At 41.4% G+C, this 23,111-nt stretch overlaps 1 pseudogene across 1 annotated transcript; it reads left to right on the top strand.

The window, feature by feature from the left end:
- Positions 1-874: 874 nt before the first annotated feature.
- Positions 875-16,390, top strand: LOC311184199 (patched domain-containing protein 3-like; annotated as a pseudogene). The gene is made up of 4 exons: positions 875-1,252; positions 2,297-2,532; positions 7,268-7,413; positions 14,887-16,390. The product of its transcript is annotated as a patched domain-containing protein 3-like (transcript).
- Positions 16,391-23,111: the final 6,721 nt, after the last annotated feature.

The raw sequence follows: 23,111 nt of genomic DNA, 5'->3' as shown, positions 1-23,111 counted from the left end.
AGCCCACCTCTGCATTCCAGCATACACAGCGGAGGTCAAAGGTCGAGGGGCTGTGACCCTTGGCACAGCCTCCCTGTGGATTCCTCCCCAAAGCCGCTGGGGGCGGGGTGGGGGGGACTGAGCATGCCATCCAGTCACTGCTTTCCAGGTCTCCTATTGAACAACTGGTTGGTCCTTCCGGAAATGGGTGTCCATTCCTACAAGGCTGCACCCCAAGGAGGGTTCAAGCAAGGGGAGGCTTCAGGGGCTCAGAGGCCAGAGCAGGAGGACTGGCACGAGCCAGAGTCTGAGAGCAGAGCAGATCCTGAGGCGGCAACTGGGCCCCAGCAGCTCCCCGCCTCCGCTGGGCAGCCGGAGCAGGTCCTGGTGTCCAGTGAGGGGCAGGAGCCCGACGTTAGCCAGGCTTCAGGGCCTTCCCCAGACCCACCCTGCCTGCGTCTGAGAGAGGGGAATCACCGATCCCGGAAGCCCAGGGACAGCAGCCACCCCCTGGGAGGCCCCGCTGCCACACCAACTGCCTGGAGCAGCCCCTCGCCCAGGGCTTCCAGAGGATGGGGCTGGCTGTGGGCTCGCACCCCTGGCTCTTCCTGCTGGCGCCCCTGGTGCTGACGGCTGTCCTGGGCACCGGTTTGATGTACCTGCCCAGGGAGACAGAAGAGAACCTGGAGGAGCACTACACCCCTTTGGGCAGCCCAGCCAAGGCCGAGCAACGCTAGGTGCAGGCACATTTCTCCACCAACGAGTCGCACCTGTTCTCCCCATTGCAGTCCAGCACGGAGGTCAACTTTGCCTCCATCCTGGTGGTCTCCAACACTGCCAATCTGCTGGATAAGTCACCTTCTCAGAAATTAGTCAACTGTATGAGGCGGTGCAGATGCTGACTGCGCCCCTGGGAGATGGAACCCAGGTTCTCTACCCTCAGGTGTGTGCCAGGTACCAGAGCACCTGCATGCCTTCCAAACCACTCCTGTTCATCTGGCAGAAGAATAACAACATGGACCTGAGAAGCATCACCTTCCCTATTTACAACACTTCTGCTGCGCCCCTCTACTTGGCCGGCCTCTTGGGAGGAACCGTCCTAGGTCCCGGCTCAGGAACAAGCCGGTTACTCCTGCACGCCAAGGCCATGCGGCTGCAGTACTACCTGAAGACCATGGACCCCGAGGACAGTGTGCGCAGCCAGAAGTGGCTGCTCGAGTTCCTGGACCAAATTCATGCCATTGAAAAGCGTCTGGCCTTGAAGAACATCCTGGTGCCCTGGGCAGGGTTTAGAGGAAGGAGAAGGTGGGAGGGATAAGACCTGTCCAGGGATGTGCCCACACCTGGCTACTTGGTGGAGGCCTTGACATGGTACCGGGTCTGCTCCACTCTCTTTGAAGCTTAAGCCAGCTTTCTTCAAGGGACACCAAGGGAAGCCGCCCGCCTAGATACTGGGTCACATTCTAGTGGGAAACACTCATTTTATACTCCAGGGGTGGGCGTGTTCAGGGCAGACATTGATCTTCAGGGTTCCTTTTGGTTTTCTAGTCAGAATTCTCTCACTTCACATCTGCACTTTTTATGGAACCCCCAAAACTTGCTTGGTGTCACTGGAATAAAAAACAAACCTTTAAGCTGAAGTTCCCTGGTGTTTTTGAAAAACACAATTAGCTCAGATTTCTCAAGTATTTTCTAGCATCCTGCCAGGCACCTTAGATGTTGAACAAATGCCTGGTGAGAGACACACGCTGGGAAAAGGCTTTGGATACCAGGCCTTGCTGAAATTATGCTTTGTATTTAAATAGCAAAAGACAGCAACCTACTCATCATTTATAAAAAGCCAAAATTTTGACAGTTATCAGTGATTACACAGTATTAGAGAAAATTGAGAATTTGTATACTCAGGAATATTAAACATTGTTTTTTGAAAGAAATCTTAGAAAGCATGCCATGAGTTGGTGGGGAACATTTTTTATTACCTTTATTCTAAAATCATAATTCACACTATTTTAATCTTTTACCGAACTGTAACATGTTTCAATCAATAAGCTATAATTTTTTGATAGATCTTGTCACTCATACACAAATATTGGAATTGAAAGTTATTTTACCTGACTGTATTTTTACGACAGGTGGTCTACTTCACATCACTCTCTAGGAAACTGGAATTTTTTTTTTGGTTTTTTTTTTTAAAGATTTATTTATTTATACAAGCACTGGGTACAGTCAGAAGCGCGGGAGGGTGAGAGAATTCACCAGAGGCAGAGCAGGGAGCAGAACAGGCAGAAGGACCGAAGTACACTGCTGAGGGGAGCAGCGGGCGGCAGGAGAGGTCTGCGTGCCAGGTGGGACCCTCCTCTGGTGGCCGGGGAGCAGCCGGGGATCGAACCCGCACTGCAGAGGCTGCGAGCAGCTTCGCAACCCAGCGCTCAACCGCTGCGCCACCGGGGAGGCCTGGAAACTGGAATTTGAGGCGACTGCTAGGTCAGTGGTCCCTTTGTTTTACACGGCATACCTTCTGATCATATTATTTGCAATCGTATCATGCTACAGGTAAAAAAGAACTTTTATTAGTTTTTAAACTTAAAAATATTTGTTGTAAGATTTTTTTAACGTAACACTTGCCATCCTAACCATTTTAAGTGTACAGTTCACTGGCATCAATCACATCCCCACGGCTCCATACTGTCGTGACTGTTTCCAAATATCTTTTCTAACCCGAAAGAAGAACTCTGTGACCAGTGATCAGTGGCTCCTGCTGCCCTTCTCTCCTCCAGTCCTGAATAACCTTGACTCTATTTTTTCTATGAATTTGCTTTTCTTAGATTTTCATGTCAATGGAATCATATATTTTTTTGTGACTGACTTATTTCACTTATCATAATGCTTCCAGGGTTTGTCCTTGTGCACAAGTGACAGCTTCATTCTGCTTGATGGCTCTGTGCTCCATTGTATGTGTGCTCCACAATTTGGTTACCCACGGTCTTTTGTGGGCACTTGGAATATTTCCTTCTCATGACAATCGTAACACTGCAAGGAACATGGTGTGCTCATGTTAAGAGAATCATTTACAGGTGGAATTGGTGGGTTGCGTGAGAATTCCATAGTCAGCTATTTGAAGAACCATCACATTGTTTTCCAGAGTCCACACCATTTTCGATCCCACCAGCAGTAGATAGGGGCTCCAGCTTTTACACACTCTCCCTATAAACCAAAACTCATCCTTTTCCCTTTTATCAATTTTACCTGTCTTCTTAGTTGGTGTCAAGAGGTATCTCATTGTGATGATGATTCATGTTATATGATCATGTTGATTATCTTTTCAATTGTTTATTGGCCTCTTGTATATCCTCTTTGGAGAAATGTCTATCCAAGTCCTTTGCCCTTCTTATAATTGGGTTGTTTGACCTTTTGTTGTTGATTCAAGTTTTTCATTAGCACTTTGCATATTTCAGTTATTAAGCCACTTCTCAGCTATATGACTTGCTGATATTTTCTCCCTCTTTATAGACTGTCTCTTCACTTTCTTGACAATGGCCTGTAACAATTAACATTTTTTTTTTTATGAAATCCAACATATCTAATTTTTTGGTACTTGTATTTTTGGTATTATATCTAAGTGTACATTGACAAGCCCAAGGTCATGCACACTGACCCTGTGTTTCCCTCTACAAGTTTTTATGGTTTTAACTGTTTTATTTAGATTATTGATCAATGTCTAATTCAGTTCTGTTTACGGTATTTAGTAAGGTCCCAGCATCATCCTTGTGTATGTGAAGATCCAGTTTTCAAGAACCATTTATTGAAAAGACTTTTCCAGTTTGTTAGACTTACTACACTTGTCAATCAACTGGCTATATTTATGGATTATTTCTGGACTCCTAATTCTATACTGTTAGTCTGTATGTTTATTTGCATGCTAGTACCACATTGCATTTGTTGTTTGTTTGTTTGTTTTTTAAGATTTATTTATTTTATTTATACCAGCACTGGGTACAGTCAGAAGCGTGGGAGGGTAGAGAATTCACCAGAGCCAGATAGGGGAACGGAATGGGCAGACTGACAAAATACACTGCTGAGGGGAGCAGCAGGTGGCACGAGAGTTCCGCGTGCCAAGTGTGACCCTCACCCAGCGGCCAGGGATGGAACTGGCGCTACATAAGCTGCGGGCAGCTTCGCAAGCCAGTGATCAACCGCTGAACCACTGGGGAGGTCCCCACATTGTTTTAATTACAGTAACTTGTTGTAAGTTTTGAAATCTGGAAATCTCAGTCCAGCAACTTTTTCTTATTTTTCGAGATTGTTTTGGATATCCTGGGCTCCTTGCAATTTCAAATGAATTTGAGGGTTGGCTCCTCCATTTCTGAAAAAGAAAAAAGGAAATTGCAATTTCAATAGAAATTGAGTTGAATCAGTAGATTGCTGGGTGATTGACATTTTAACAGTATTAATCCTTCACATCAACTAAGGTTGTCTTTCTATTAAATTAGGTTTTCTTTCACCAGTGTTTTATAATTTTCAGTGTACACATCTTTTACCTCCTTGGTCAAATGTATTCTTAAGTATTTTCTTCTTTTAGATACTATTTAAATAGAATTGCTTTCTTAATTTCTTTTGCAATTGCTCTTTGCACATAAATAGAAACAGAACTGATGTTTATAAGTTCTTCTTGTATCTTGTAGCTTTGTTGAATTTTTTGTAACTAGTAGTTTTCTTGTGGATGCTTTGGGATTTTCATATCTGTGATTATGTAATCTCTGAAACAGGATACTTATATTTCTTCCTTTCCAGCTTGAATTCTTTTTATTCTATTCCTTGACTAATGGCTCTGGCGAGCAATTCCAGCACAATGCTAAATCTGGTCAGCATCTCTAAGTTTCACTTGTTTGTATTGTATATGTGTTTGTTGGTTGTTTTTTTAGCTTTTCAGCTCCAGAATTTCTGTTTGGTTCCTTTTAAATTTTTCTATGTATATTATTATTATTTCATTCATATATTGCTTTCCTTGTCAGTGTTCTCCTTGAGTATTCTGAGCATATTTAAGACAGTGTTTCTCATAGGATTTGTCTAGTATGCCTTCCTCCTTTCCACACTGCAAGACTACTTCCTGGGTTGGAGCAGGCACAAAGAGGAAAATAACCAGGAAATTTCTGTTAGCACAGGTGCTGAGTATAGTCCTAATACTTGCCTTCCTTGGACTTGAATATATGTAACTGATTTTCCTGCTAGTGCTTTTGTAGATTCTTTTGGCATCTCGCCCTCCCTCTCTCTGTTATCAATACGACTATCTTATGTTTGTTTAGCTCAGGGATTCAACACATTTGAGCATTCCATATTTTTTTGGCTTGGAATGAAATCATTTGGACAATAGTAAGACCTTCCCAAGAGAGTATGGCCAAATTGAACACCATTCTATGGCAAGTAGTGGTATATTGAGTTTGTAGTCTATTTCAAATTTGGCATTTTAGAAATGACAAAACTTATTATGCCAACTATTAGATCAATTTCTGAGAAAATCTGGAAAATCTTTCTCCTCTCAAATATACTTTAATTGTTCTTGTGTTTAATAGACATCATTATCTTTTAGAAAGATGTGGCCTCCACCCCAAACATACAGTTTTCTAAGTGTAATCATTTCCAATTCAGCCCGATGCTGTCAAGTTATTAGAATGTTCAGAAAATTGGCCATTTTGCTGCCAAGGATGCCTCAATTTGACTGACCATTGGAATCGTGTTTGGAAAATTTTAGATAAAATGATTCTGCGCAGCGTCATTGTAAACCTACTGAGTGAAGATCTGTTGATCCCAGGTCATAGGAAATCTAAAGTTCGATTATTCTCCAATCATTTTGATAAACTGTTTCTATCAAGTTTCTTGTAGGGTTCTAGAATATCTGTAAGTGCATTCATCAGTCTCCTACAGTGTCCATTTTCATATCTTTCCTTCACTTATAATTAATAACAGTTGCTTAGAGAACATCAGCACAACTACTCAAAGTAAAGTCACTGTAGCCAACAATTTAACTTCCTACATCAGTGTCTAAAAATTTTACATAAAAAGGCAGAAAATTGTAAAAGGGATTGAGACTAAACATGTCCTGTGTAGCTCTTGCTAATCTTTTTGCATTTGAAGTTTATCTTTGTTATGTTCTTATCTTAAATATTTATAAATATTGTTTTCAAGAAATATTGCAAAAGGAAAACATTCATTATGTTCAAATTTGTTGTAACCAAGCGATTTACTTTTTCTCTGAAATTTGTGTGTGTGTGTGTGTGTGTGTGTGTGTGTATTTGGGACACTAAATTTAACTCGAGGCAACAGCAGTTTGAGAAAAAGTGAAACACATCAACGGTGCAGAAAACTTTTAATAAAAAGAAAGTTTTGCTATGTGAATATGGTCTGAAAAAGTCTTTTCGTCACATTCTGTTTTGGAATCGGTAGCTCCATTTCCTTAGTTTTCTCTCCTAATCTTCACACTTAGTTTCTTTTTCCTATAGAAGTCCAGAGAGACTTTTATCAATCATTTGTTTTAAAACTCTTCACACAAAATTAAAATATAAAACCACAGGTGGCTTTCAATATTTTAAAATGTAATGTAGTTATTGTGGAGGCAAAGTACTGCATACATGCTTTCAAATGCTCTCTCTATATTCACATTTCTGGTGCAGAAAAGTCTTGTGTTGATCCAAAAACAGTACATTTCAAAACATTTTTTTTTTTTGCAATTAATAGCAACTTTTCTGAACCCACTTCATCAATAAAGGAGAATCTTGAAACTGTTTTAGCAGGATGCTTTCATGCATTTTATTAACCACATACTATCTCTGTTGTACAGGAACCCTTTAGGTTGGTGTTAATAGCTAGTTGGGATCAGGAAATGAGTGCAAAGATAATTGGATGTGGGTACTATCTCAACTACAGCTGCCTGCCCTTTAGTGTTGTGTTCGATTCACACACAACTCCTTGAACACTAGAGTGGAATTAACCATCTGCTGAGCTCCAGTACAAGTATGTTGTTCTGAAACACCATCAGGGAATTAGTGCTTGGCCAGCTGCATAAGAAGATAGTTAAGTTAAAGCACAAAATGCCAACTTTTATTTTCCCTCTTTGAATTGGTATAGTTGGTCTGGGATAGTGCATGGGAATTAAAGGTCTCCAGGAGACAGGTGTAGAATGATTGCAGGAGCGATTTCAGAACAGGTCCAAATCAAGAATGTCATGAATTGATGGAATTTGAGTATGGAAGCTGCTTCTAAAAATTCATCATTTTTCCCTCCCTATTTACAGGTTTAGCTGTATACGAAACAAAATGTTTATTGCAGTCGTTGGAGTGATTTCTGTTGCCTTGGCAGTGGTGAGTGGCTTTGGCCTCATGTTGAACATGGGGGTGCCATTTGTGACAATAGTTGCAAATGCACCATTTCTAATACTAGGTGAGTAAAGCAAATGTGAGGCTACACTATGTGTGTGTTTGGGAGAAAGTAGATAACAGAAAGAGTTTATGATAGATTAAATAAAAGAACTGTGCTTAGATGACGACAGATCCAAAATAAGGTGTCAGAAATGAAGACAAACATTAAATTGTGTCTTCAGAGCTGGAAAAAATAAGGACCCCAAATGGAAAAGAAAAGAGAATGACATGAGCAGGCAGTTCTCTCTCTCTCTCTCTCTCTCTCTCTCTCTCTCTCTCTCACACACACACACACACACACACACACACACACCCCCGAAAAGGGAAAATACAATACACTGAAAATGTAAGGGGGAAAATATATGACCTCTCAATCAAGGGATGCAAATTAAACCAAAACTTAGATGCCTTGTTTTCTTATTAGAATAATAAAAATTGCGAGACTGAAGCTTTTGGGGTGGTTGTATGTAATGAACACTGTCATCTGCTGCTAGGAGAAGATTATGAATTGGCTCATACTTAGTCCAATTTTTGTATCAAATCAAAAGGTTTACAAGGGGATTCAAGGTGCATGTCTTTCACCTCTTCATTCTACTTCTAGGAATTTGTCCTAATAATTGAAAAAATGCTCCAAAAAGTAGAGTAAGTATGTTCATTTCAGTGTGATTGAGAATTGAAAAAATAATTAAAAGCAATCTACCATATCCACATGAGATTGGTGAATTCAAACCTAGGAAACCTTTATATTCCCACCAAGAAAGTACTAGGGTTCTTTTTCTCCTTATCTTAACCAACCTCTGTGGTTTCTGTTAGATACACATGTAGACCATTCTCACTGTGAGGTGGTACATCCCTCTGCTTTTGATTTGCCTTTCCATGATGATACGTGATGTTGAACATTTTCTTCATGTGCCTGCTGGCCATCTGTGTGTTGTCTTTGGAGAAGTGTCTATTTAGCTCTCCTGTGCATTTTTGATTGGCTTGTTTTCATTTGGTTGAGTTGTCTGAGTCCTTTGTAGATCTTAGACATTAGCTACTTGGCAGGTGTGTGATGTGCAAATGTATTTGCCCATTCAGTAGGGTGTCATTTCATTTTGATGAGACTTCCTTTCGCTGGGCAGAAGCCTTTTAGCTTGTGTAGTATCATTTGTTTATTTTTGCTTTTGTCTTCTTGAAGTTGGAGTCAAATCCCCAAAGACAGCCATGAAGCCAATATTATGGCGTATTTTGCCTGGTTCCTGGAGAGAGTGGTCTAGTTCGTTTTTCTACTTGTGGCTACCCAGTTTTGCAGTACCGTTTGTTGAAGAGAACTTCGTTTTTCCATTGTGTACTCTTGACTCCTGTTTTGTACATAAACTGTCCATAAAATTATGGGTTTATTTCTCGGCTGTCATTTCTATACCATTGGTCTGTGTGTCTGTTTTAATTCCAATACGTTTTTTGGTCAATATTGCTTTGACTATTGGGGGTCTTTTCTGGCTCTATATAAATTTCAATTAAATTTGATCTATTTCTTTGAAAAATTCCACTAGAACTTTGATAGGAATTACATTTCATCTCTATCTGTCTTACTTTGGAGAAGGTGTACACGTTAACAATATTAATTCTTCCAATCCATGAGCGGGGAATATCTTTCTATTTTCTTGCATCGTCTTCTATTACTTTTAGCAATACCTTATCATTTTCATTGAATCGATCATTCACCTCTTTATTTTTTTTTACTTTTATTTCTTTTTTTTTTAATTTTTTACATCATTGTTCATTTTTCAACAATGTTTCCTTCCCCCCATCCCCTCATGTGTAGTCCCCATAGAGTTTCCTTCCCCAATGCACCCGTGCACCATCACCTCAGTCCCCAGTGCTCCTCCCTCCCTCTGATCCCTCTCCTTCCTCCTCCCCTGCAGGATGTCTCTGATTTATAATTTTGTCTTTGTTTTGTTGTGTTTTGTGCTGTTATTATTTTTTTACGCTGATGTCTTTTTTGGTTCCCCTATATTCCTGCTTTAAGTGAAACCATCCCATATTTTTCTTTTTCCTTCTGGCTCATTTCACTGAGAAAAATCCTTCTAGATCCATCCATGTTGCTACAAATGGCATGAGTTTATCTTTTTTGATTGCTGAATAATATTCCATTGTGTATATGTGCCACCTCTTCTTAGATCATTCACCTCTTTTGTTAGGCTTATTTCTAGGTATTTAATACTTTTCAATGTTATTATAAATGAGATCGTTTTCCTGAGGGCTTTTTCTTCTAGTTCATTATTTGCATATAGGAATTCAACAGAATTTTGCATGTTGCTTTTGCAGTCTCTCACTTCACTGATTGTTCGAATATTTTGTAAAATGTAGTGTTTAGGTTTTTCTATATGTATTATCATGTCATCTATAAATAGTGATAGTTTGACTTCTTTGTTTCCAGTTTGGGTTCCTTTTGTATCCCTCTCTTGCCTAATAGCTTTAGTACCTCCAATACTCTGTTGAACATAGGTGGGGATAGTGCACATCATTGTTGTGTATCTGAAATCTTGTCCTATTCTCTCCCTGAGGATGTTACCTGTGGGTGTGGTATAGATGCCTTTTATCTGTGGAGATATGTTCCTTCTACCCCCTTATACTAAGAGTTTTTTCTTACTGAGTCTAGCTAGAAGTTTTCTATCTTATTTTTCCCCTAATTTCCAGCTACTCATTTCATTGATTTTTTAAATTAAAATACATTTTTAACATTTATTTATTTATGCATACAAGGTGGGGAGTACAGGTCAGAGGTATGAGGGGATGAGTGGATTCACCAGAGACAGAGCGGGGAACGGAACAGGCAGACTGATGAAAATACACTGCTGAGGGGAACAGCGGGCAAGTCAGGAGATATCTGCTGCAAAATGTGCGCAGCTCCCTGGTCAAGGATCGAACCCGTGGCCCAGTGGCTTCAGATAACTTCATAGGATGTGTCTTACCCTTGCACCACCTGGGAGGCCCTCAATGACTTTTTTAAACTGTCATTTTAAATTCTATGTCATTTATTTCCACTGTGATTTTTATTATTTCCTTCCTTCAACTAGCTTTTTTGCTAATTCTTTCAGGTAATGTTAGCATATTTATTTGAGTTCTTTCTTATTTCTTGATGTGTGCCTGTGTTGCCGTGTACTTCCCTTTTGGAACTGTTCCTGCTCCTGGCCAGAAGTTCTGATAGGTTGTGTCTTCATTTTCCGTTGTCTCCAGGTGTTTTTTAAATTTCTTCTTTGATTTCCTCATTAACCCAATAGTCATGAGTGTGGTGCTTTATAGTCGCCACCTACTCAGGGTTTTTCCCACCTTGCTTTTGTGCTTGATTTCTATTTGATACCATTGTGATTGGAAAAGGTGCCTGACAATGATTTCAAACTTCATGGATTTATTCCCACTTGTTTTATGATCCAACATGTGATCCACTCTGGAAAATGTTCCATGTGACCTTCGGAAGAAAGTGTGCTCAGCGTTTGGGGAGTGTAGTTCTCCATAAATGTCTGGTGGGCTCAAGCGGTCTATTGCTCACTTAAGGCGATTGTTTCCTTGTCGATTTTCCCTCTGGTTGATCTGTCTTTGATGTAAGTGGGGTGTCAAAGTCTTCTACCATCATTGTGTTGTGGCCAATGTCTGTTTTTAGGTTTGTCAAATAGTTGTCTTATATATTTGGGTGCACCTTTGTTTGCTGCATGTATACTGATGGTATATTGATCCTTTCCTGATGTGTTGCTCCATTAATCACTATGCAATGACCATTCTGCCTCTTGTTCCCCTTTTTAACTGCAAGGTTTTTCTTTGTCTGATGAAGTATGTCTGTCTCTGCCTTTTTGAGGGTCCCATTCACTAGTAGGATTTTTTTCCCAGCCATTTATTTGCTTTGAATCTGTTCATCTTCTGAACTCACATAGGTCTCCTGGAGACAACAAGAAGTTGAATTTCTTTTCAGATCCAACCATCCTTTCTGTGCCTTTTGCTTGGCAAATTCATTCCATTCACACTTAAAGTGATCATTGATATAAAGGTATTAGCTACTGTATTTTTGTCTTTAGTTTTCTGTTCTATAATTTAGCTTCTTGTGACTTTTCTCATGGGAAATTCAGATAGGAGTTCTCTTTTCAATATTTCTTGAAGAGGAAGTCTAGTGATAACAAACTCCTGCTTTCATTTGTCTGGGAAGTCCTTATTTTCTCCCTCACATCTGAACGAGAGTCTTGCAGGATATGTATTCTTGGCTGGCAGTTTTGATCTTGGAGTGTTTCGAATACATTATTCCATTCTCTCCTCACTTGTTGAATTTCCTCAGAGAATTCAGATGTAAGCCTGAAGAGGGTACTTTTATAGGTTATCTGCTTTTTTCTGCCTGACTGCCTTCTTCGTTCTGTCTTTGCCTTGAACTCTTTCTAGTTTCCTTACTGCACATTTTGACATAGGTCAACTTCAGGAGGGGACCTACCTTGGTGGATTTGCTTCCAGGCCCTGAGGTCTGCCAAGGGCTACTTCCAGGACTGCCTCCTGCCTCCCCCCCCCCACTAGAGATCACTGATGTCTGCACCAATGCCTGCTGTGGCTGGTCTGCTTCCAGTCCTGCCCTGGCTCACTGGGAACTGCCAAGGCCTGCAGTCAATGGGCCTGCTTCCATGAGCCACTGCTGAGCTCACAGATCTGAACCACTCTCTGGGGGCCTGGGTGGTGGGTCTGCTTCAGGACCCAGTCTGGAGGCTTGCTGAGGTCATCCAAATGTTTCTTTGTAAGCACATTGCCAGTTCTGCCAGGCCCACTGGGGCTCACCTCACTGCCTAGGCAGGCTACCTGTTTGGCCTGTTCCACTGCTGGCTGGGGTCTCCCTCCTCTGGATGGGCACTTAACTTGTACTGTAATTGTCTGTTTTTCCTTCAGGAGTCATTGGCTTTGTTCTGTTGCAATCTAGTTTGAACACATGGAGAGGGTGAGCCCAGCATCTTTACTGTGCTGCCATTTTGCCCCTTTGGCATTATTTTTTAAGTGAACTTTCTATGCCTTTATTTTTGTTACTTCTAGGACCCATATGAGATGGATGTGATTTCTCTCTGTTTTCCCAAAAGGAAAACATGATATCCTTTTTCAAATTCCTTTTTTCCTGCATTGTTATATTGTGTGTTTGCCAATATGGTGTTTCTTGAGCTCACCGATTATTTCCATTGCTTCTGTTTGCCTGCTACTGAGGCCCTCAATGAATGTTTTTCATTCAGTTATAGTGTTTCAGACTTCTGTGATTTCTAACTGTAGCCACCTCATATTGCTTTGTTTGTATTCTCTTGTTGGCTCATGTCCTCTGTTATTGGAGTTCCATGGCTTTGTTAGAACTGTTGCCCTAAATCTATGTCAGTCATGTGTTGCCGTTTTGCTTGAATGGGGCTCCCATCTTGTTTGTCTGTCCCCTCGTTTTTAATTTTGATGGGTTGTAGTGGGGATAGACTTTCAAATCGTTGTCTATTCCCCTGTTGAAGTAACAAGAGAACTGGTACTTATGAGGGGCAGAAGGTACAGTGAGTGCCAGGGCAGTGGGGCACCAAAGAATCACCCCAATGAATGCCAGGAATTCAAGCTTCCTACTGTGCTGTGGATACCAGAGGTGGTACTGCAAAGTGCTCCCCACTTCTTTGCCCACTTCTCAGCCTTAATGACCTTCATGGCTTCATGCTCACGCTAAGCTGTTCTTGAATGCTTGAGCGTGAGCTTGAGCACTGGGCTCAGATTGCAGCTGACATGGACTCACAGGCAGGGAGTTCTCTTCTCTTTTGACACTCAAAGCCTTATCCTGGGGTGTGAGTGCCTGTCATTAGCAGGCACTGAGCTCTAGTTTACCAGGATTCCTTTGTTGTTTTGGATTTAGCCACATGTTAGGGTGGCAATTTCTCTGAATATCCCAGTCTCGAGTAGTAGCCTTTTCTATGGGAAGACACAGGTGACCTGACTCAGCTCTCCCTGTTGAGAGGTCAGGATCCAGCTGTTCTATACTGTGAGACTCCACTCAAGCCAGTAATGCTCATGCTGAACTACCACCCCAAAGCTTTCCAGTTCCTGGCTGTCAACTTGCTGACTCCCTTATTCAGTGCATTGACAGGTCTCAGGAGTCCCTGGTATTGCTGTGTGTCAAACCCACAACTGTAGGGGTTTCCTTTAAGATTTATTTATTTATGTATACAAGAGCTGGAGTACAGGCCGGAGGAGAGGGGGCATGAGAGGATTCTCACTGACTGAAATACACAAGCAGACTGACTGAAATACACTGCTGAGGGGAGCAGCGGGCGAGTCAGGGGAAGTCTGATCGCCATGTGGGTTGCTCCCTGGCCAGCCAGGGCATTGAACTCGTGCTGCAGAGTCTGTGGATTTCTTCACAGGCTGTGTCTCAACCCCTTGCGCCACCAGGGAGGCCCAAATGTAGGGGTTGTTGCATAGCATGTGCCCACCCGCCACGAGTTGTGCAGCCCCAATCTCACTACACAGAGTTTGCTTCATGTTTTCCCACCCTTGGGCCTGCTGCTCCTCAGATATGCTGTGGAGGTCTGTTTTTTCCTTCAGGGGTTTTGGGCTTTGCTCTATTGCAATCTAGTTGTGGGTATCTGGAGAAGGTGAGGCCATCTTGCAAGATTCAGCTAGGGAAGTTCGAATGACATAATCTGGATTTCAAAAACACACTAGCAGGAAAACTAGTGTGAGTGTGCCTGTCAATGACACCGTGCCTCTCAAGTCATACTGCAAAGATAGATTGATGCTGTTGGTGGTCAGATAGGTTCAGTAACAGAAGGTTGGCTGAAAGTGTTTATGCATTTCTGTGAAATGGCTTATGAGAGAAAATGGTCTCTGAAGTAATCTAGTGGAATCAGAAACAGATTGCTAATCCTGCTTGAACTAACATGCATCCACCAGGTTTCCTGATCTCAACACCGAGGTACCATAATTGGAGAGGTGGAGTATACTGCACGGTGCGTAAATAATAGGAATCCGTGCAAAGCACAAGCTTATTACAGAGGGAGGAGTATGCTCTGTTGTGGACTCAGAGACAACCAAGGAGAGTGTTACCTAAACACAGATTCTGTGAGATTAATAAAACCTGAAGGACCAAAGAATAAGACCTTAAGGGACAAAGGATCATTTCACTTAGATGTGGAATATAGGGAAACTAGACAAAGGGTCAGACAAAGACAAACTTTCAAAGCAACTCTTGAAAGCTGTCCTAGAGCTGAGACAGCCAGGAAGCAGGGGGAGGAGGGGGGGTGGTAAGAGGGACCTGAGGAGAGCACAAGGACGCTGGTGGAGGACCAAAGGTGCGCTGGTGCTGGGAGAGCGAAGGTGGCCACACCTGAGGGGAGAAATCCTAGACTGTCAAAAACTCAACAAGGATGTAAAACAATGTTGCTTCATTCAAAAGAGAAAAAGGGGGAAACCTTTTGAATTATGCTATTTACACTTTTATGGATATTAATGTGCATTAAGATTTTTTTTTTTACAGGTGTTGGCGTTGATGACATGTTTATCATGATTTTTGCCTGGCAGAAGACCAACATCATGGACAGCGTACAACAGCGAATGTCTGACATCTACTCCCATGTGGTGGTGCCCATTACCATCACCACTCTCACAAATGTCCTGGCCTTCTTTACAGGGGTAACAACCTCCTTTAAGTCCGTGCAGTACTTTTGCATTTACACGAGAACAACCTTGCTCTTCTGTTATTTTTATAACATCACCTGTTTTGGAGCCTCTATGGCCCTAGATGGTAAGAGAGAAGTGGCCTGTCAGAGCAGGCTGCAAAGGTCAGAGGGTAACCCGGACCAAAATTCTTCCTCGCTGATAATGTGCTGCTGCCTCCCATTTAGTTCTCTTCGAACTGATGAAGAATCGAGCATCCATCCAATGGACTTGTTCTTTAGAGATTATTTTGGCCCCTTTCTCACAAACACTAAGTCCAAATTTGTGATAGTGGTTTTATACCTTCTGTACATCGCATTCAGTATATATGGCTGTTTCCAAGGGCAGGAAGGTTTAGACCTTCGGCATCTGGCAAGTGATTCCTATATCACACCCTATTTTAACATCCATGAAGAGCATTTTTCAGATTATGGTCCCATAGTGATGGTTATCATGACTGAAACAGTTGACTACTGGGATTAAGACACAAGGCAAACATTGGGGAAATGTCTGATCGCTTTTGAAAACAGTGATTATGTCGTTGAAAATCTAACACAGTTTTGGTTACAAGCATATATACAGTATATGGAAGCCAACAACTTAGCTGTAAATGACAGAGATAGTTTTATAAACAACATTCCTGTTTTTTTATTGAGTTTCCAATTTTTACATATGATATTAATATTTCATCATCACATGAGATTACTTCTTCCTGGGCCTTCATTCAGACCACGGGTGTTTCTTCTTTGCGCAGTAAGAAGAACATGTTATTCCAATTACGAAGTATTGCCAAAAGGTGTGAGATTCCCCTAATGGTGTATAACCCAGCATTTATCTATTTTGAACAATATTCTGCAATCTTAGAAAACACTATTGGAAGTGTCATTGTTGCAACTATAGTTATGTTCATTGTTTCTTTATTGTTAATTCCCCACCCACTGTGTTCCTTGTGGGTCACTTTTTCTATTGGGTCTGTGATTGTAGGAATAACAGGTTTCATGGGATTCTGGCATGTCAACCTTGATTCCATATCCATGATGAATCTTGTGATTTGTATAGGGTTTTCTTTTGATTTTTGTGCACATATTTCATATGCATTTGTTTCCATTTCTAAACCCTCAGCAAACCAAAAAGCAATTGAGGCATTGTTTTTGCTAGGTAACGCAGTGTTACAAAGTTCACTGTCAACAATAACAGGAGTGTCTGTTTTATCTGTAGCTAACACATACATCTTCAGGACCTGTTTTAAGATTATGTTTCTTGTCATGGTATTGGGGGCTATTCATGGCCTAGATTTTATTCCAGTATTCTTAACCATTTTTTGAAGATTTGTTGGAATATCCACTAACAAATCAGAGCCCCATCCTAGAATTCTTGACTGCCCCAACCCAGTCTGGTAAAAATGCTCTATTAAGGATAGTTGATAAACTGAAAACAAATGCATGTTTCCTTGATTGGGAAATCTCATTCCAAGCTGTTCTTTAAAATATCCTTAGAAAAATTAATTAGTCCTACATTAAAATGTTTTATAAATTAGGAACTGTTGTCCTCTTTATTTTAAACTATAAAAATTGGGTGTAACCAGGCATATGAAAAAATGTTCAACATCACTTGCAATCAGGGAAATGCAAATCAAAACTACAATAAGATACCATGTCACACCAGTGAGATGGCACATATTATAAAAACTAGCAACAACAAATGTTGGCAAGGTGGGAGTGTAAACTGGTCCAAACACTATGGAAAGCTGTGTGGAGATTCCTCAACCTACTAAAGATAGAGCTTCCATATGATCCAGCAATCCCACTCCTAGGTATTTACCCAAAGGACACAGAAACATCAATTCCAAAGAGCACCTGCACCCCTATGTTTATAGCAGCACTGTTTACAATAGTGAAGCTTTGGAAACAGCCCAAATGCCCAAAAATAGATGACTGGATCAAGAAGATGTGGTACATATACACCATGGAATATTACTCAGCATTCAAAAAAGATAAACACATGCAATTTGCAGCAACATGGATGGAGCTGGAAGGGATCATGCTCAGCGAAATAAGCCAGAAAGAAAAAGAAAAATACAGGATGGTCTCACTCATAGCAGGAATCTAGAAAACTTAAATAAGGGATCAGGAAAATAAATAACTATAAGAAAGTGAAAATCAAAATCAACAATAAACTATGAACCAGAGACAGTCTATGGTGGGTACGGGTCGGGGAGGGGAGGGATTGGGGTCAAAATAAGGGGGTTGCAATTGTATGGGGAATATAAAAATAAAATTTATTAAAAAAAAAAAAAAGACACATTTCCCTGTAGATTACTATGGCGATCCCAGGTTTAGCTCTGCTGGGATGTCATTGTATGCACATTCTGAACAAAGTTTTGAAGTACCTAAATTATCTCTTCAGAAGAATAGAGACAATAACTGTACCTGTGTCTTTTAAAAAGAGCAGAAGTGTCGACCTCCCTACGATCATCCTCAAAGTTTACTCTCTCCCCATCACCTATTTTCTTGGCCATCTCCAGCCTCGGGCCTGCACAGACTATTGCCACTTCTTACAGAGACAGTGTCTATGAGTAAGAGATGAAATTATTTTATCTACTGCCACAGTAACCTGTTTTATTCCATAAATACCTCAGACCATCTGGCCTAAAGACAGAAGAGCAAAATCCAAAGGGAAGGACCATCCTATTCTTATTCACAATCAGGAGGCATGGACCTCAACAGACTTTGCGGTGTGATATTTAATCTACAGTGTAAGAATCTCCTAAGGTGAGAGCTACTTTAAGCTAGACATGGGGCAGCTCACTGGGTTTTAAGTGTCATTGGATATAGCTTTTTGAACATACATTATTACACTGAAGGTAACTGAAGATGAAGAAATGAGGAGCTATGTGAAGATCAAAGCTTCTATGGCAGGAGCCTGACCTCCTTTTAGGTTTGGAAACCCATGGGGCCTGTTTGTGAAACACTGCATTTAAAATTAAAAAATGCCCTTTAGAGAACCATTCAGCACAAAGCTCATTGTGAAAACAGAAGAAAATAAATGCTGATGCTGATAGCAGCAAAGGGGCGGGCTAGTGTCAGGACCCTTCTTTCCATGAGGTCACACATTCCTTCCCCATGGGTCTGTTTGTACACTCCCTTCCTTCCTTGCTCTAGCAGAGGATTCCTCCTCAGCTTTCTTAAGGCAATAGTTATGTGCTCATCTTCCCACCAGGAGGAAAAGTCACTCCCTTCTCACCATTCATCCCATCCATGCATTGCCTGCACAATGTCAAAGAATGCATCAGAGAGAGATCAACATGGCAGAGGGGAAATGCTGCGAGTAAGTCCTCCCATAAAAAAAAAAAAAGTTAATAGGGAGGAAAAATGGCAGGTCCCTGTGAGAACTGGGATGCAGAAGATAAACGGGTGACTCTGGCAAACTGCACAGAGAAGAAAGTTGTCATAAGAGGACAAGAAGGGAGGAAAGCTCAGAACCTGGCTACCCTCCCCCACCCACAAAGTCAGCACTCTCCGACCAACAGAAAGGAGGAAAATAAACAAACAAGCAAAAACAACTAACAAGAACAAACTACACATCAAGCAGGACTGTGAGTCGAAAGGAACTATTTCAGGCACTGTACCCTGTGAACTGGAACTGTGGAGATCTGGGCAAGGATAACTGCGGAGGTGAGTGAATGGCTCGCGCCATTAGAGGAAGATAAGGACTCCACGGAGACCTATAAATAGCCCAAGACCAGCCCAAATAGCCCAAGACCAGCCCGTAAGCTTGTGCTGAGGAAAAGCAGTGCACTTGAAAAGAATATGCAGATTGTGGATCCCAGCTGCCCAAGTCCCTGCTCCTGTGGGGAGATGCGCGGGAGCACTCATTGAGGTGGATGTCCCTCACTGAGTAATCAGAAACCAGGCGCCCAGACATGGGAGCAGGGTGCAAAAGGCGCACCATGTCTGTGGATACTAAACTGGGCTACAGCCCGCATCCTGGATCTGAGGGCTTCGGAACTGAGAGCACAAAATTCGGGGTGCAGGATCTCCACGACAGTGGGGCACAGGGAAGTCCCTGCACCCCCATGCCTTTGAGGCTCTCCATGCCACTCCCACTCTGTTCCCCTGGGCCCATGGGGGAGAAAGACAGTTCTGGAAGAACACTAGAAAAGACCTCTGGCGACACCTAGTGACCAGAAAAAATCACCAACATCCTGAGAGTTGGAAACCAGGGATCCCAAAAACACCCTCAGGCTCCAAGAGAGGGTGGGCAGCGCAAAAGGGGGTAAGGAGGGAAATAAGGCATAGAGCAAGACCCCATCCTAAAACTGAGAGCCAGCCACAGGATCCAGGGCATGGGATGTGCCATAACAGCAGGCACTGCACAGGGTGACAGCCAGCATTTTGGATCTGATAGCGCTGCAACTGAGACCTAGAGTGCAGAAGTCAGGGCATGGAATCCATACATCTGTGGGCACAGCACCGGGTGAACACGGAGCAGACACAGCACCCAGCTTGAATAAGAGCCCCTGTGTTGAGGTGCTCACCCTGGTAACCCTCCTACCCCCATTTCTCACAGAGAACCACTGGGAAAAAGCACAGGTCAGCAAGTACGGATCTCTGGTGCCACCTGGTGACCAGAACAAAATCACCAACTAGTTGATTCCTTGTTGGAACAGTAAATACAGAGAGAGGGAACTGTAAGGGACAGTGCCCAGCAACACAGCATCAACACCCTGGTGGAGTTTAGGCCTACCAGTGCTGGTCTCAGTCTGGTAAACAGTTTTTAGAACCCGTAAAGGAGCACTCCAGAGAGACACCTGCCAACACCAGTGGCACAACGTCCCAACACATAGAACTAATTAAAAAGCAAACAACCGGGAGAAGAAAACATATAAATAACCAAGTAAGCCCGCAGGAGAACACACCACAAAAAGAAATAAGGTCACCGGAGCTCAACAATGACATGGAAGAACTCGGCCTATCAGATAGAGAATTAATGATCATCATGGTTAAAAAGCAGAAAGAAAACAAAAAGGGAAAAAAATGAGTTGAGACAAATAATCACTGAACTTAAGAATGAAATTGAGATATTAAGAAAAGAAAGAAAAGAAATGCAGGAGATTAAAAGATTACTAGAGGAGCTAAAGAATTCTGGGGAAAGCAATGAAAACAGAATCAATGAAATGGAAGAACAGATCAGTGGTATTGAAGATACAGAAATAAAAAGAGCCAAAAGAGAAAAGGAGAGAGAAGTGCAAATGAAGCAGTATGAGGAGACTCTTAGACAATTACCAGGCTCCATGAAGAGAGGAAATGTAAGAGTCCTGAATAGGAAGTCCTTCCTGAATAGGAAGGCAAAGAGAAAGACAAAGGAACTGAAAAATTATTCAAGAAGATAATTGAAGAAAACTTCCCAAGCATGAAAAAGGAGATGAGTGTAGACATACAAGAAGTGAGAAGAACTCTCAATTACCACAATGAAAAGAAAACTACAGCAAGACACCAAATAGTAAAGATTCCAAGAGTCCAAGACAATGAAAAAATAATGAAACTGGCAAGGGGGGAAAAACAGATGACTTCTAAGGGAAAACCAATCAGGTTAACTTCAGATTTCTCTGAAAAAAATTATGGGCAAGAAGAGGATGGAGTAACATATTCAGCAAACTTCAAGACAGCAAATGCCAACCAAGAATACTTTACCCTGCAAAGCTCTCCTTCCTCTATAAAGAAAAAAAAAATATATGGACCTTCTCAGACAAACAGAAACTCCAGAAAGTCATTACAACTAAACCCCCCACTCCAAAAAATTCTACAAGAAGTCCTAAAGCCAAAACCAACAGAGGAATGAACAAGAAGAACAGAATAAAGCAAGGAATGAAATCACAAAAAAGACAAACAAAATGACAAACACAGATGCCAACATACCAATATTAACTCTAAATGTAAATGGATTAAACTCATCAATAAAAAGACACAAAGTAGCAAGCTGGATTCAAAAACAAAATCCGACCTTCTGCTGTCTCCAGGAAACACATTTAGCCACAAAAGGTAAACATAGATCGGCCTCCCCTGTGGCGCAGCGGTTGAGCGTTGGGTTGAGAAGATGCCCGCAACCTTTGCAGCACGGTTCGATCCCGGCTGCCCCCCTGCCACCAGAAGAGGGTCCCACATGGCACGCAGACTTCTCCTGCTGCCCACTGCTCCCCTCAGCAGTGTACTTCGGTCCTTCTGCCTGCTCTGCTCCCCGCTCTGGCTCTGGTGAATTCTCTCACCCTCTGCGCTTCTGACTGTACCCAGTGCTTGTATAAAAAAAAAATAAATCTTTAAAAAAAATAAAAAAAATAAATAAACATAGATCGAAAGTAAAAGGTTGGAAACAATCCTACAAGCAAATGGACCAAAAAAGAAGGCATGAAGAGCCATACTTATATCAGATGAAATAGACTTCAGATTAAAAGAGGTATAAAGAGACATAGATGGACACTACATTATGATCAAGGGGACAATACATCAGGAAGATACAACACTTGTCCACATATACTCACTAAATGAAGGGGCACCAAAATATATTAGACAATTATTACCAGCTCTGAAAACAGACATTAAAGAAAATACATATATACTGGGAGACTTCAACACCCCACTCTCACCAATGGACAGATCAACGAATAAACAGACAAAAAAAATAAACAAAACCACTAGAGCCCTAAATAAATACATAGAACTCATGAACTTAACAGACATCTATAGGACACTGCACCCAAAAAAATACGGGTACACATTTTTCTCAAGTGCACATGGATCATTCTCCAGAATCGATCACATACTGGGCCACAAGAAAAACATCTACAGATACATGAGGATCAAAATCATTCCAATTCTCTTCTCCGATCATAAAGGCATCAAACTAGAAATAAATCATGATAAGGAAAACAAGGAACCCTCCCACTTCATGGAGATTGAAATCCACACTAGTGGAAGAACACTGGACTAATGAGGGGATCAAGGAAGAGATTAAAAAAATATGTTGAGTTGAAAGACAAGGAGGATACCACTTTCCAGAACTTATGGGATGGAGCAAAAGTAGTACTAAGAGGAAAATATATAGCAATACAGGCTCACATCAACAAGCAAGAAAGAACTCAAAGAAACAACCAAATCTCACATCTCAAAGAGCTAGAAAAAGAACAACAAAAAACCCTACAGCCAGTAGGTGAATGGAAATAATAAAAATTAAAGCAGAAATAAATGAATTGGGAATTAAAAAAAAACAATCCAAAAGATTAATGAAACCAAAAGTTGGTTCTTTGAAAAAATAAAACAAAATAGACAAACCTCTAGCCAGGCTCACAAAGAAAAAATGGGAGAAAACACATGTAAATAGGATTACAAATGAAAGAGGAGAAATCACCACAGACTCAGTAGAAATCAAAAGAATAATCAGATTACTATGAACACTTATGTATGCAAAAATTTCAACAACCTAGAAGAGATGGACAAATTCCTAGAACGATATAATCATCCAAAGCTGGACAAAGAAGAAATAGAACAACTAAACAGACCAATTACAAGCATAAAAATTGAGGCAGTAATCAAAGCACTCCCCAAAAACAAAAGGCCAGGCCAGACGGCTTCACAAATGAATTCTACCAAACGCTCACAAAGAGTTTGTCCTACATAAAATCTTTCAAAAAATTGAAAAAGAAGGAATACTACCAAATACATTCTACAAAGCCAATATTACACTAATACTAAAACCAAACAAAGACAGCACAAAAAAAGAAAACTACAGGCCAGTCTCCCTAATGAACGCTGATGCAAAAATCCTCAACAATCTCCTTGTCAACAGAATCCAACAATGCATCAAAGGGACAGTACACCACGATCAAGTGGGATTCATCCCAGGGGCACAAGGATGGTTCAACATATGAAAATCAGTAAGTGTAATCCAACACAACAATAAAAAGAAAAATAAAAAACATATGATCATATCAATAGATGCTGAGAAAGCATTGGACAAGTCCAACATCCATTTATGAGGAAGGCCCTTGAA

Source organism: Talpa europaea (assembly GCF_964194135.1).
Source record: "Talpa europaea genome assembly, chromosome: 14".
NCBI lineage: Eukaryota > Metazoa > Chordata > Mammalia > Eulipotyphla > Talpidae > Talpa > Talpa europaea.
The sequence above is the reverse complement of the archived record's forward strand: the minus strand, read 5'-3'. Positions and strand labels throughout refer to the sequence as shown.